Below are 17,198 nucleotides of genomic sequence, written 5' to 3' on the forward strand. Positions count from 1 at the left end.
GTGTTGATTGGGTTAGAGTTGGACTATAAAATGTAATACAAACGCAAGATGTTTAGGAAGATGATGTATGTGTCATCCACGCTCCTGGCCACGAGGCCGTGGGGTTGTTGAGCACATGATAGAGGTCCGGCTAGTGCATGAGCCAGTGCCGGCCCGTTTTAGGTCCCATCACATACTGATGACTCCGATGGGGAGTACATACTTGCAGCTAGTTCTTGTGATGCTACATCATTGACTGATGTTCACTCTATGTATACGTAGTGCTATCTTTTGGATTCTGGTGCTTTATTTCATTTTATACCATGCCGTGAGTGGTACCACTCCTACCGCACTGTCTCTGGTTCAGTTCGCTTGGGTGATGACAAGTCACTTGCTATTGTTGGCATTGGAGATGTACAGCTGCAATTCTCTACTAGCAATACCTTTCTATTATAGGATGTACGTCATGTACATATGCTTACACACAGTCTTATGTCTGCAGGGTAGCTTGATGATGCTGGATTTCATGTTTCATTTAGGGATTTTGCCTTGAAGATCACCCGTGGGGCAAACTTGTGCTTGCTAGAGGTGCCAAAGCTGGTAGCCTCTATCCTCTTGTAGTTGATGCGTCCTCTATTGACCATGTTTTGTCAATGGGTTCCATCCCACATGTATCTCTTTGGCATACCCGTTTGGGCCATATGTCCTTGAAGGGAATGAAAATGCTTTCTGGTTTTTGTAGTACTTATCGCCCCTTGACTATGCCTGTTTTGATTTATGTGAGCATTGTCTTTATGGCAGACAGACTAGGAATACGCATAAGAAGTCTGGTAGGACACACATGAGTGAGCCCCTGGCATTGGTACATTTGGATGTCTGTGGGCCCATTGCGTGTCAGTCTATGGGTGGTGCAAAGTATTTTGTGACGTTCATTTACAATTTTTTGCGTAAAGTCTGGGATTACCCCATTAAGCTTTAGTCCGATGTCTTGGCTGTATTTCAAAGATGGCTTGCATTTGTTGAAAACCAGACTGGGCATAGGCTAAAATGCCTTAGGACTGACAATGGGGGAGAATATGTATCATGTGCTTTTGAGCAACTATGTGACAAGAGGGGTATTAAGCGTCAATTGACCACCCCCTATACCCCACCCCAGAATGGTTTGGCTGAGCGGATGAATAGAACCATCCAGGAGCGTGTATGCAGTATGCTTAGCCATGCAGACTTACCACAAAGCTTTTGGGCTAAGGCAATCAGTACAGTTGTGTATGTCATAAATAGATAACCTTCTAGTGGTTTGGATTTCCAGGTTGCAGAGGATGTATGGATTGGGAAACCTCCGTCTTATGCGCATCTACATGTCTTTGGATGTGAGACATTCTACCATGTACCCAAAGACAAGAGTACTAAGTTGGATCCTAAGAGTGTAAAATGCATTTTCCTTGGCTATGGGGATGCAAGCAAGTTGGGTTACCGCCTCTAGGATCCGCAAGTGCGGAAAGTCATCTGCAACCATGATGTAGTCTTCCATGAAGACAATATGCATAGGCAGCCTGAGAAGGTGGTAGAGATACGCAGGGTTATATTCCAGGAGGAGCCACGTGCTCCTGCAGAGCCAGTTGAACAGCCTGCAGCAGCAGTCTGTACACATGGCCAGGGTGTTGGACCGATCGCAAAGCTGGTCTACTAGAGATAGATGTCCACATGATAATTTGAGTCCTCAATGCATTATGTCTTGGTTACAAATGCAGGAGAGCCTCTCACCTATGATGAGGCTATGCACAAGGGTGACAGTCACTCCTAGGAGAGAGCTATGCAATCTGAGATAGACTCCTTGCACAAGAATATGACTTGGGATTTGGTTGCCTTGCCTCAGGCAAGAATACTTTGCCATGCAAATGGGTGTACAAGCTGAAAAGTACCCCTGGAAACCCCAAGTCGGCTTATAAGGCAAGACTTGTCGCTAAGGGTTTTAAACATGAGCATGGAGTTAACTTTGCTGAAGTCTTTTCTCTTGTGGTCAAGATGACCACCCTACGGTTGGTTTTGGCCTTAGTCGCGCAGCTTGACTTGGACATGTATCAGATGGATATCAAGACTGCATTCTTGCATGGGGATTTGCATGATGAGATATACATGGAGCAGCCTAAGGGCTTTGCAGAACCTGGCAGGGAGCACCTAGTGTGCAAGTTGAAGAAAAGTCTTTATGGCTTGAAGTAGGTACTTAGGGAGTGGTATCATAAGTTTGATGCCTTTATGCAGTCACAGGGCTACATCAGAAGTGCTATGGATCCGTGTCTTTACACAAAGAAAGCCCGTGATGGCTCATTGCTTATTTTGGTATTTTATGTGGATGATATGCTGATAGCAGGGAAAGCTCATGATGAGTTTCATGCTCTTAAATCTCAACTAAAGAAGAGCTTTGAGATGAAGGATTTGAGACATGCCTCTCACATTCTTGGTATGCGCATTAAGCGAGACAGGCATCAGGGACTACTCTACCTCTCACAGAGGGAGTACATTCATAAAGTCCTTTAGTGTTTCCACATGTAGGATGTAAAGCCTATTGGATGTCCATTACCTTCTTATATGAAGGTTTCACATGCCGATTATCCGTAGATGAATGAGCAGAGAGCCAAGATGGTCAAGATCCCTTATGCATCAGTCGTAGGCAGTTTGATGTATGCCATGATAGCCACTCGTCTAGATATTGCCTTTGCAGTTGGTGTTGTGGTACGCTATATGGCTACACCGGGCAAAAAGCATTGGGATGCCGTAAAGGGTATCATGAGATACCTGAAGGGCACTATGGCAGCCAAGATACAGGAGTTGTGGGCTACACAGACTCCGAATATGCAGGATTTGCAGATAGTAGGAAGTCCACTTCTAGCTATGTCTTTACCTATGCTGGAGGTGTTGTTTCTTAGATGTCCAAGGTTCAGAAGTGTACAGCTCTCTCTACCACTGAGGCCGAGTATGTTGCGGCCACTGAGGCTTGCAAGGAGGCCATATGGTTGGGCCGTTTGGTTCATGACCTTGGGATTGATACTATATCTACACTGCATTTGGATTCTATGAGTGCTATTCAGCTAGGCAAGAATCCGGTCTTCCATGCGAAGATGAAACACATTGAGGCGAGGTATCACTTCATACGTGGGGTCGTGGAGGAAAAGTATGTTGACCTTGTCAAGATCTCCACTGACAAAAATCCTGCAGATTTGCTCACGAAAAGCCTCACTACTGAGCGCTTTGCCTTCCTTAGGAGATTGATGGGAGTTGGATGAGATGGTGTTTTTTCTCATCTTGTTGTACATGTGTACATTGTACTATCTTTTCTTTTTCTTTTCACTCCTCATTGGGGCAGATTCACCTTTAAGTGGGAGGCTGTTGGGGGTAAAGGTGCCTCTGCCTAGCCTCCCGCGTATTACTACATTGATAGTACCCACCACTACACACTGCAGGTGGTGAGCGCCCATCACCGTCACTTTATTCTTTATTCTTTTAGTGACAGTTTAAATAAAGGAAGGCCCGGTCACACATTGTGACTATTGGAGTTCCCATTTGTGTCTCTCTCTCTTCTTGCTCTTGCTCTCCACCATAGCTCACTTCCAAGCAAGCTTCGATCCTTCTCACCTTTTACGTGCCTTGGTTGTGATGATGAAGGATAGAAAGGTGGAGGGTAGAGTGAAGAGTAATGGGAAAAAATGAAAGGAGAGACTTGACTTAAATACGAGACTTTTAAACTTATTGTGGTGTAAATGAACTTTAAAATTATCATTTCATTTCATTTCTCCACCCCATCCCTACCTCTCTTTGTCTCCTGCCCCCCCCCCCCCCCCCGGTGCCCCTCTCTCTCTAGGCTAGTGAATGTTCCAAGGTTTGGAATTTTCATATCTTTGACTTAGAATTTCTAAATTGGCTTTTCATAATTAAAAAACATAGCTTGAAATCAACTTTGAAAAACATAGTGACAAACCTTCGAAATTTTAAACAAATTTTGTAAGACATCTCATGTTAAAGATAGGAGTATTGATGTGTCATATCCTTAGTACCTGTGCTCTCTCGTGGACTCTAAATGCATCAAAATTGTTATCTTTATCTAGGTCTCCATTTATTGCCATCTCTCTCTTAGGGTTGCCAACCATTCTGTGTGGCATTCTCTAGCTATGTTGTTTTCATATCTTGCTTTTCTCACTTCATATATGGCCCTACATATAAATTCTTGATGGATTACATCAATCTAGCTGAAAAGATAATAAGATTTCAAGGACACTTGATGCATTACAGCAAGAAAAAATAATTGTATTAAATTTTAAGTGAACTTGTTGCATAGCATCAACTCAACCAAAATATTAGGCAAAATTTAAGAAGATTTGATGCATTGCATCAATTCGATAAAAAAATTTAGCAAAGTTTATGAGAAACTTGATGCATTGCATCAACTTGGCCAAAAAATTAGCAAATTTTCTAAGAAAGTTGATACACTGTCTCAACTTAGCTAGAAAATTAGCAAACCCTCTAAGAAACTTGATGCAATGTATCAAGCAGGACAAAATATGATATAAATATCAAGTAAACTTGATGCATTGAATTAACTTATCCAAAATATTAGCTACAACTCCAAGAAAGTTGGTGCATTGCATCAACTTAGTCAAAAATTTAACTATCTTTCTAAGGAACTTGATGCACTATATGACCTTAGAAATAATTTAATAAAGTTTTTTTGAAACTCAATACAATGTACCAATTAGGACCCAAAACTAATGCAAAGAGAGTAAAATTGATGCACTACATCAAATCAAATGAAAATTTGAGAAAAAATCTAGGCAACTCGATACATAGCATTAAGTTAGCTTAACAGTCAACAAAATTCCAAGGAAACTTGATGTAATTCGTCAAGTGTAGGAAGAAAACTTGGTACTATATTTATGTCAGATTGTGCATTATATCAAGTACACTAACCTATTAACATAATTTCTAAGAACCTTAATGCACTAAATTAAGTGAAACTAGATATTATAATATATTTCTACTCAAACTTGATGTATTGCATCATATTGGAGGAGATATTGAAAAAAAATCAATATAATCCATCCAGTTGTCTTTAAGATGTTAAAAGTTTCTTAAAACATTGATGTAATACATCAAGTTCTCTATAGTCTTAGAAAAAATTCTTTCTTGAGTGATCGAATATGTTTATTGTATTCACTATAACTTGATGCATTGTATCAAGTTAACCTACTTTTATTAATATTGCTCCTAATCAAATCATTACCCAAATAGAAGGCCTATAAAATCCAACTATCTATACCTCTTACAACTCAATTTCTTGCTTGAAAATTTTTTATAACTTATCATTTCAATAAAAGAAATATTTTAATACTAGCCAAAAATCACTTATGTTAGCAGTTTTTATTATTTTTATAAGGTTATTACGCTAGATTTGTATGGGTTCGTCTTGCTCCTTCTACAATGTTCCTCCACTCTAGCTTGTTGATATCTTGATGTGCAAAGGAGAGGAATGAGGTATGCATCCCTTCTTATAAACAAAAATTTCCTAACTTAGCAAGTCCTAAGCCCTATGCCTGCTGACCTAACCCAAACCCAGATCCTAACTCTAACCCTAAACCTAACCCTTACCTCAACTACTCTCCTCATAAAAGACCATCGGTCCTATTATTCCACTTTGCTATTTTCAGTGAGTTATAGTATTATTCTCAAGCATTTCCTCTAATTCTCTTGCTAGAATCTACATTGTATCTTTTCTCTTGTATGAATGGATACTTTGTCTTTTCATTCCTATGATGGATCTAATGCTTTATCTTTTGAATCCTTGAACATGGAGATCATATCAAGTGCATGCAATCCAACACCCAAATTACAAAGAAAAATGATGCGAATATTGTCAAAGAACAATATCAGTTGTCCTTTGATTCATTTGATCCCAATGCTTTGGAGGATATCAGAGGTTCCATGAATGATACAAAGGTGCAATCATCAAATCATGTAGATCACTCATACTATTAACATCACAATTCATCTCACAATGTTTCATGCATGCAAGAAGGATGTGGTGGTAAAACAATTATGCATTTTCAAAAGAATAGAAGAAATTATTATATGGAACGCACTAGGTTACTTCTTAGTGATGCACAAATCAAATATGCATTACAATGTTATTGTTACCAGAAGAATTGTATTGCTATATATGGTTATCAAAAATGAAAGGCACTTTGGTAGCATTATTTTTCTTTGATGTATAGTCAGCAAGATGCTTTTCTTTCATCAATGTTGATACCATGGGTATGTGGAAAGCTAGGAAGCACTACAAATTCATCGGAAAGAGCAATCAATAGAGAGAAAAGCCATGCACCATAGATGTAAGTGTTTCGTTGTACCAAAAAGATATATTGGACTTGTCATTGATGGTATGGACCAGAATAAGTCATGCTTACCACATTTTACTGGTCTTCCAAAGGATGTTAGTGAAGAAACTCTTGTACAAATGCATTTAATGGGATGCCTTGTGTACCATGGAAGAGTTCATTCTAGAGTATTCTTTACTTATCCAAATGTTCATAATGATCCTAACCTTACAATCACAATTTTGAACATTGTACTCTCTAGCTTAAAGGGTGCTTTACCATTTGTTATTTATTTGCAGTTGGATAACACAGTAAGAGAGAACAAAAATTAGACAATTTTGGGCTACCTCAATATGCTTATACACATGGGGGTATTTAAAAAAGTAAAAGTGATTTTTTTAATGGTGATTCATACCCATGATCATATTGATCAAATGTTCAACACATTTGCTAAGCGAGTATCTCAACATAATGACTTTAGCTTGTATGAAATGATGTGTATCATACAGGATTCTTATACACCAAAACCACTTGTCATACACCCAAGAGAAACATATGACTTCAAGCTTTTTGCATATGGCTCAAAGGTGATGCCATGAGGCATATTCCATGGTGGATTCCGTGAGGTTTTGCAGTGGATTCCGTAAAATTTTATTACCGGGGCTTTTGCACAAGGTGGATTCTTTGTGCGAAAAGTCAATGGGGACGCCTATCCTTTTTGGGTGTTTTGTTAATTTAATGTGTAAGTGGGTGATTCCATAGCGGGTGATTCCGCAAAATACATATTTAAATTAATAAACGTTTATAAATTTAGAGTGCGCACTCGTAATAAATTAAGGTTAGGATTGAGTTCTAACCAATTTATTTTGTAGCTGAAGATTGCTAGGTATTCACTTTTGTCGGTTTAATTGTATTATTTTTCTAACAATTGTGAATGCTTCAGTTGATGTGTAGAGCAAGCAGCGGTGGCATTGGGAAGCATTGGAGGATAGCGTGTATTCAAATTATCATCAATTTTTGATGGGCGCGTATCTTAGGCATGGCGTCCATATTTTGACGCGCTTATTTATCAAAGCGCTTGATATTTATTTATTACTTTTGTATGCGCATGGGCGCACGATTTAAATATTTGTATTGGACATTGTATTTGGGTACCGCCTGACTTCTTGGGCACCCAATAGCTTTAATTCTTTAGTGGCACAAAAGCAAACACAAAAGCTAAAGCGTGCTATTTTGTAAATTGGGCTATTTCTTGAGCTTGAAGATGAATATCATATAAAATACATGCTTTGTGGAGCGCTCACACAAGGCATGGGGGGAGATTCACCCAATTGGTCTCTTTTTCATGTCGTGCAAGCTTTCTTCATTGTTTTTTGTGCAAAAAGTAGAGTTCTTTTGTTCTTGGGGACCTTCTGACGCTCACTACGCGCACATACGGCGTCCGATCTGTGCACCAGTGGTATCAGAGCGAAGCTGAGATCGAGAGCTTCCAATCGCTTACCATCTCGCGCGAAGGCGGAGCTCCTGGAACGATCAAGCTCTACAGTCAGTCTCGTGGCAAACGGTCAATACCAACGTATTCCTGGCAGTCAAGAACCCCCTGCTGTATACTCAGATCATGAGGGACCGGCCTCTGCGGCGGCGGAGGACTACGCAGGAAGATCCTTCAAGAAGTCGTTGGTTCTTTCTTCTCAAATAAGAAATTCTCCTCCATAGCTTTCAAAGCTTTAAGGATAAGTTATAAAGCTTCAAAAAGAAGCTTATTAAAAGCTTCATACCCCGTTTTTATCCGTCTGCGACGGCAACACGAACTGGCCATCGTCGAATATGGCGAGGACATACTCAGGTCCTCAAAATCCAAGCTAAGTCATAAAAGCTTAAAGCTTCAAGTTCTCTAAGTTAATCCAAGTCACAAATTCCTAACTTCAAACTTCAACAACTACCATAAAGGCAGTTCGTATTCAGTTACACACGACTCAGTCTATGACCCTCTGGAAGCCCATGTTCACACCTGTGAACTGACAGAAGCAGATTATAGCAAACAATCATCAACACGCAGACTATATGAAGTCTATACGCAGTCTATACGCAAAATTATTTTCTTGGAAGACGGTTGTGACATCGAATTTCGCAATCGTAAAGGAGAAATACTACAAAAGCCAAACTATATATATATATATATATATATATATATATATATATATATATATATATATATATATATATACAAGCCTTATAAACCCGCCTTTGAGCTACGCTCATCCCGCTAACAAGGTTTCGAGTGTGTGAGGTCTTTTGGAATTTTGCAGGATGACTGATCAAAACATGGACGATCTTTGATTATGATGCAACTACAAGAGGAACGAAGAGCACGACAAGCTTTGCAAGCTCAATTGGCCAATCTGCAACGATCTACCACCGACCAAGATGGATCGCAACCTGAAGATCTTATACGACGCACCATCGATGCAACACTTGAATCCCAATCTATTCGGAAAGAAACAAAGATAAGTAAAAGAAACTTCAAATTTCGTACTTTCAATGGATCACGCAATGGAAAGACTGTTCTTGCTTTTATTAGTCAATTTGATGACTATTTCCATGAAGAACAGTATGCTGAAAAAGACAAAATTAAGTGTGTCACTAAACATCTAGTTGATCGAGCATCCCTATGGTGGACTATTGTCCGTAAAAGCATTGATTGTCCCACTACTTGGGAGACTTTCCAAAAGAAATTTTTGCAAAATTTCCTTCCTCCCCAATTCCACGAAAAAGCAATCAAGCGATGGGATCTTCTACAACAAAGGGATCGCGAACCTATTTCACAATATACCGAACATTTCTGGAATGCTCTATTGCAACTACGAATGCTCGAAGATGTACCTGAAGCAACTCATAAACGCAAGTTTATGTCTGGCCTACTTGGACATTTTTATGCGGAAGTCAATATGTTCAAGCCAACAACCCTTGAAGATGCAATTTCCTTGGCCCATGACACTGAAGATAAAATTCGCGGACGAGACAAGCGACCACAACAATTTCCAACTAATGGTAACTTTGGTTCCAAACGATTCAATTCAAATTTTCGAAGATTCAATCAAAGTCGTTTTCTTCCATCTTCATTCCGTAAATCTTGGACACGACCACCTGCCTTGCCATCAAACATAAATCCAAACCCTAAGCCATCTCTACAATCAAATCCCAACATTCCAAAACTTCCTGCCATTACCAATAATGTATCTAAAGCAAACCCATAGTTTGTTACAAATGCCATCAACCTGAACTTCTAGCAGCAAATTGTCAATCCAAAAAGCCATCTGTCCATATCAATTATCTGGGAGCAATAGAAGATGAAGAACGTTAAAAGATGCCGAACTTTACGGAAGAGAATGACGACATTGGTACTACTTTTGATACTTTGCCAGGTAATGCCAACTCCCCATTCCTTATTGACAATGAAATGTTTTGTGCATGGTAAAGAAAAGACTATTTTACATGATGATGGGAGCACACATGACTTCATTTCTGCAAAATTGGTCAAAGAATTGAATTTACATACTGTTTCTACACATTATCGCATCAAGGATGCATTCCTAGGTACGAGATATAATGGAACATAAGAGGTGCATAATTTAGAAATTAAAATTGGTGATTATACTGAACGAAGAAATTTCTTAGTTGTACCTTTGCAGTCTAGTGACATTATCTTAGGAATGCCTTGGCGTCATCAATACAATCCTGATATAGATTATTCTACGCATTCAATTAAAATTTATTTTCAAGGAAAACAAATCACACTGCATGGTATGCATGCTTCCAATAATTTTCCATTGCTTACTCATACTCAGGCTAAACGTACATTACGTAAAAGTAGCAAATCCTATTTAATATGGGTCAATGAAATTCAAGCTAAAGAAAAACAGATGCATCCTAGGCATGCACAATTTCTTTCCCAATTCCAAGATTGTTTTGTTGTTGATCTACCACCTGCACGTCCTGAAGATTATAAGATAGATTTAATTCCTAGAACACAACCACCATGTAAAGCACTATATAGACATAACCAAATTGAACAAAAAGAAATTCAAAACCAAATAGAATAATTGCTTAACAGAGGATTAATTAGACCTAGTAGTTCTCCATTTGGTGCACCTGTCTTATTAGTCAAGAAGAAAAATAATACTTATTACATGTGCATTGATTATCGTGCCCTAAATAAAATTACTGTTAAGAATAGACACCCGATTCCTAGGGTAGATGATCTTATGGATAAACTACAAGGATCTGCCATATTCAGTAAGATAGATCTTAAATCTGGATATCATCAAGTAAGATTGGACAAATCTGATATATTTAAAATTGCATTTAGAACACAATTTGGACACTATGAATTTTCGGTTATGCCTTTCGGTTTAACTAATGCACCAGCTACATTCAGTCGTATGATGAATCGCATATTTCTGAAACATCAGCATTGTGACATTGTTTTCTTTTATGACATATTAGTTTTCAGTAAAAATGAAAATGAACATTATGAACATTTGTCTTTAGTTTTTAAGTTATTAAAAGACAATCAATTATATGCTAATCCAGAAAAGAATGAATTCTTCCAAACAGAAATTGAATATCTAGGACATATTATTTCATCAGAAGGTATTAAAGTCAACCCTAAAAAGATAGAAGCAATTTTAAATTGGCCGATACCCAAAAATGTGCATGAATTACGTTCTTTTCTCGGTCTTGCCAGCTTTTACAGAAAATTTGTGAGGAATTTCTCATTATTTGCATTACCTTTGACAAAACTCTTAAAGAAGGGTATCGTGTATAATTGGTCTGACAATCAACAAAAGTCCTTTGATTTGCTGAAACATGCTTTAACTCATGCTCCTGTATTACAATTACCTGACTTCAATAGACCATTCTTCTTAGTAGTTACTGACGTAAGTGGATCTGGAATAGGAGCAGTCCTTATGCAAGATTCTCATCCCATAGCTTACTCTAGCTGCAAACTCAAACCATCTGAACTTAAATATTATCCCTATGACAAAGAATTGTTAGCCGTAGTACAAGCCTTACGTCAATGGAAACATTATTTAATGGGATCTGAATTCATGATCAAAACTGACCAACAAAGCATTAGACATCTCCTTAGTCAACCACAAATATCTGACCGACACATTAAATGGGCTGCTTTTATTCAAAGTTTTCATCCCCTTATACAATATCAACCTGGAAAAGAGAATATTGTTGCTGATGCTTTGAGTAGAAGACCGACAATTCAAAATATTTCTGTGATATCATTTGATTCCCTTATTCCTATGAAAGATACTTATCACCAAGATCCTAATTTTCAAGCTGATTGGAATAAATTAGTTGCAAATAATTAGATTCCTATTGATTCATTGTCTTACACTAATGGATTTATGTTTTATCAAAAAGATTATGTGTGACTGTTCCATTTCGATCATTTGTTTTGCATAAAATCCATTGTCCCCCATATCAAGGTCATAGAGGAATTATATCTACTTTGTGTACATTGATTGAAGATTTTTATTGGCCACATATGGACACTGATGTATCTAACTTTGTATCTGAATGCCTAATTTGTCAACGAGTTAAAAGACACCATGGTAAACAATATGGTTTACTAATGCCATTATCCATTCCATCATGACCATGGGAACAAATTTCAATGGATTTTATCACTGGTCTACCTAACACTAAAGCTAATCATGATATGATTTGGACTGTTGTAGACAGGTTTAGCAAACAAGCATATTTTATTCCATGCAAGAAAACCTTAACTGCATCTCAAGCTGCTCAATTGTTTTTGAAAACTGTTTTTACTAACCATGGTTTACCAAAAGTCATTATTTCTAATCGTGATTCTAGACTCTGCAATAATTTTTGGATTACTTTGTTTGCTAACTTAGGAATAAATATTGATTTTTCATCTGCATTTCATCCTGAAACAAATGGTCAAACAGAAGCTACTAACAGTACTATTTTAGATCTTTTGCGTGCTTACACAATTTCAAAACCACACACATGGGATACATATCTACATTTACTTCAGTTTGCATATAATAACACACCACATACAGCTACAAAGAAAGCACCATTTGAAATTATTTATGGATATCGATTGCCTACACCTGTTACATCATTATCAAACAAAATTCAGACTGCTAATGATATTGCTAACATGCATGCTACTATTTTTCATGAAGTTAAAGATATGATTGCCAAAGCCCAGCAATCATACACAAAACAAGCAAACAAGAAAAGACAAGCTATGAGTTTTAAAGTTGATGATTATGTTTGGTTATGAATTGAAAAATGAAGATTACAAAGTGTAGATAAACACCCTGTTGTCAAATTAGCACCTAGATTTTATGGCCCATTCAAGATCATACACAAAATCAATGACAATGCATTTAAACTAGAATTACCACAACATTGGAAAATCCACAACACCTTCCATATCAGTTTATTACGACCCTTTAGAGGACAACTACCTGTACACCCTGTCTATGATAACCCTCCTTTGTTAGATAATGAAACTGAAATCCTTGAGCCTGAAACTATTATAGATACTGACTTTATGACCACTAGAACTGGCCGTAGATATTCTAGATATTTGGTCAAGTTTAAAAATCATCCTGTTGAAGAGGCCCAATGGATGCACGCTAGAGACCTAAGTGCTTTCCCCACACTGTTAGCTCCACATTGAGCTAATAGCAATTGAGAACAATTGCTATCCCACCCCGGGGGTATGATGTCAGGAGGCATATTCCACGGTGGATTCCGTGAGGTTTTGCGGTGGATTCCGTAAAATTTTATTACCGGGGCTCATACACAAGGTAGATTCTTTGTGCGAAAAGTCGATGGGGACGCCTATCATTTTCGAGCGTTTTGTTAATTTAATGTATAAGTGGGTGATTCCATAGCGGGTGATTCCGCAAAATACATATTTAAATTAATAAACGTTTATGAGTTTAGAGTGCGTACTCGTAATAAATTAAGGTTAGGATTGAGTTCTAACCAATTTATTTTGTAGCTGAAGACTGCTAGGTATTCACTTTTGTCGATTTAATTGTATTATTTTTCTAACAATTGTGAATGCTTCAGTTGATATGTAGAGCAAGCAGCGGTGGCATTGGGAAGCATTGGAGGATAGCGTGTATTCAAGTTATCATCAATTTTTTATGGGCGTATATCTTAGGCATGGCGTCCATATTTTGACGTGCTTATTTATCAAAGCGCTTGATATTTATTTATTACTTTTGTATGCGCATGGCCGCACGATTTAAATATTTGTATTGGACATTGTATTTGGGTACTGCCTGACTTCTTGGGCGCCCAATAGCTTTAATTCTTTAGTTGGGTGCTATTTTGTAAATTGGGCTATTTCTTGAGTTTGAAGATGAATAATATATAAAATACATGCTTTGTGGAGCGCTCACACAAGGCATGGGGGGAGATTACATCCAATTGGTCTCTTGTTCATGTCGTGCAAGCTTTCTTCATTGTTTTTTGTGCAAAAAGTAGAGTTCTTTTGTTCTTGGGGACCTTCTGACACTCACTACGCGCGCATACGGCATCTGATCTGTGCACCAAAAGGAGAAAAAGGTAAAATATTTACACAAGTTAAATGACCTTAGCTTCCAACATGCATTTCTAATAAAGAGGAAAAAGGAAGGTGGTAAAGTACATCTAAGTTTTTGAGATATATCCGAGATACTATAATGCTTGCAGTAAAACAAGAACTCTTGATTCCATCAAAGCATCCAACAAGGGATGAGAGATCGACCATGCTAAATGTATATAAGAACAAAGGCAGTTAATTGAAAAAAACAAGTATGCAAGCACACAGGATGTGACTTGCTAGGACGATTTTTTCCAAGACCAAGAGAAAATACTTACAAAAATACAAAATGATGTTTGGCATCTAAAAAAACCTTTTGCATGGCCTAAAAGTTTGAGTACTACAAATCCTCTTACAAGGAGCAATGTACAAATGTTAGAGGAGATCCAAATGATCTTACATCCTAAGGAGTGAGAAATGTATATTGGTAGTAGAAGATCAAGAACAACAACTGAGAAGCTACAAGAAATATGGCAAGGTGATATTAATGATATTAAGGTAGGCTCACTTGTGGCAACACTGGAGGCTGAGGATGATGAGATGGGTCATCCATTTTGGATAGCAAAAGTTTTGGAAGTTAAGAATGATGATTCTTTAGGTAAGATATGCTCCATAGAAGTACATTGGTTTTAAACAAAGCATAAGGATACACTTGCAAGTAAATACACACTAGCCATGAACTCTACAAGAAATCCTACAACAAAAAGAAGGGTGATACCTTAGGTAAGATATGCTCCATAGAAGCACACTAGTTTCAAACGAAGCATAAGGATGCACTTGCAGGTAAATACAAACTAGCCATGAACTCTACAAGAAATCCTATAACAAAAAGAAAGTGAGCAAAGTCAAGTCGATGCACAAGCATATTGAAACTTAATGAGGTGGATATATTAGTATATGATTTTTTCCTTATAGCAATTGGACATCTCAAGAAGTCAACCATTGCAATTCTCAAAGAGAAAGTTCCTAGTTTGCAAAAAAATGATGATCATGATGAGCATAGGAAAACAAGATGTACTAGAAGTAGAGCCAAAAACTTGAAAAAGCAAAGTCTACATTTAGATGAAAGCAATGCTCTTGTTGATAGTAGAGAAGAGGATGCATCATCTAGTTCAAAAGCTACATGGATAGAAGCTAGTGATACTGATGGTGCAACATAAGAGATAGATGAAGAAGAGTGAATGACTTACAACAATGAAATTTGTCCATGTTTTTTTTACATCTTCTTGTTGAAATATCTATCATTTTTTCAATTAGTATAAATTTAGTAAATGTTTTAAAATCTCGCCAACATGTGTATATAGAGTTTTAGTAAATAGTAAGTTTTAGATGATGGATAACATTTGTGTACTTCTCTTATGGTCCCCTTTTAATTTTTTCTTTCAAAATCAAGTATTTTTCAACATGAAAAATATGATATTATTCAAAAAAATTAGTCATTTTCATATCACTTTTTCAAAAGATTTACTCAAAAAAGTGTGATTTTGAATAATAATATGAAAAAATGGTAGTTTTTTTAGAATCTTTGAAAATATTTCAAATCTTTCTCCTAAGACAAAATATTACCCAAAAGGTTTACAAGTGTGTTTTGGAGATGGGACATTGATAGAGACTTAAAAGAATCCATTTCTTCTAGGTAATATTCGACAAAGGAACAATCATATTCGTCGGTGAAACAATAGACCTAGAGCTAGAGAGCCTCTTTTATGCTTCACCTACAAGCTACATAACTCATTTTTGTGCTTGCGCATTTGCATGCTCCAAGGTTTCATTCAAAATTCAAGCCATTCAAAACTCCCTAGAGAGAGCTCTTGGTCAGGTTGTAGGTCCAGATTTGATGAAAATCCATACTCTCAATTCATCTTTTCAATGGTTGATTGGCATGAAAGGGAATCCACCATTACCTCATAGCACTCTATTTGACTTGTCAAAAATAGGGATCTCTTGATCTCATCCTCCAACCAAGAAATTCATCACTGCCATTGTGGTTATGTTCTTTCCTCAAACTATCATGCTTCCATAATTTTTTCTCAGTCAGCAAGACCACGATAACAATCTTGCCCCACAAGAAAGTAAAAAATGGGGATGGTCTGAAAGGATATTTTGTTGGATGTCCACTCTTTTTATCATTGAAACACATGTATCAATGTGATGTTAGTCTCATGTTCCATATTGTAATGTGGTTTTTGACGTCATATTCCATTTCCTTGGTGTACATTCATCCCCTTAAAGAAAATTGTCCATCAATGAGCACCCTAGAATCTCCCCATAGCCCTTCTACTCGTCATCATTTGTGTTGCAAAGATGATTATGGACAAGTAGTTGTTTCCATGGTATGTTTATGTAGCTCTCAGCTCTTGCCCATCCAAACACCAATTTGTCTTCCTTCTTAGTAGGGTGCCAGAGAAGGAGAATCCTAGGGCAATCAATCGCCATTGTTCATTCAAACTTGCAAACTATCCTATGTATACATAGAAAAAATACCAACTTTCTCTCGCCCACTATTTGGAGAGACCCCTCCACCCACCCAATCAACCTTCAAATGTGTGTGTGTGTGTGTGTGTGTGTGTGTGTGTGTGTGTGTGTGTGTGTGTGTGTGTGTGTGTGTGTGTGTGTGTGTGTGTGTGTGTGTGTGTGTGTGTGTGTGTGTGTGTGTGTGTGTGTGTGTGTGTGTGTGTGTGTGTGTGTGTGTGTGTGTGTGTGTGTGTGTGTGTGTGTGTGTGATCTAACAACTCCCTTCAAAAATGTAAACTATATATATTTAAGAAAAAAGTTTAATAGAAAAATCTTTATATTAACCTCCAATTGTCCTTGATAAGTATGCTCATCAATTCATGATGTTTCACACAAAACAAAGGTAGAATGTTTTCAATCAAAATCTTGGGTAGCTACAATCAGCCACACCTAGTATCACAAGGCTAGGAACTATACATGTATCCATGTAAAAGAAGAAGGTTAGAACCAAGCCTTCTAATACGTATAACAGGTGTTATGATTCTCAGCCACTTGTCATCGATGTCAATGATAACAAGTGGTAGCTAATGTTAGCCAACCCTAGATCCTAAAGTAAATTTAAAATATAAATTATATCATCATGTATATTGTATGAGAAGGAGGATCAACTGATAATAATATCCTAGTCCCTACTAAGTCAATCTCATATCCCAAGTATTCTATATGTCAAGAAGGGCCAAAGGATAAAAATA

General features: G+C 37.5%; 1 pseudogene; it reads left to right on the forward strand.

The window, feature by feature from the left end:
• The first annotated feature begins 5,838 nt into the window (after positions 1-5,838).
• On the forward strand, positions 5,839-6,943 carry LOC148024355 (uncharacterized; annotated as a pseudogene).
• The last annotated feature ends 10,255 nt before the right edge of the window (positions 6,944-17,198 follow it).

The sequence above is a fragment of the Lygodium microphyllum genome, chromosome 15 (genome assembly GCF_053477565.2).
Source record: "Lygodium microphyllum isolate KBCC chromosome 15, Lygodium_microphyllum_v1.1.10, whole genome shotgun sequence".
NCBI classification, from domain to species: Eukaryota; Viridiplantae; Streptophyta; class Polypodiopsida; order Schizaeales; family Lygodiaceae; genus Lygodium; species Lygodium microphyllum.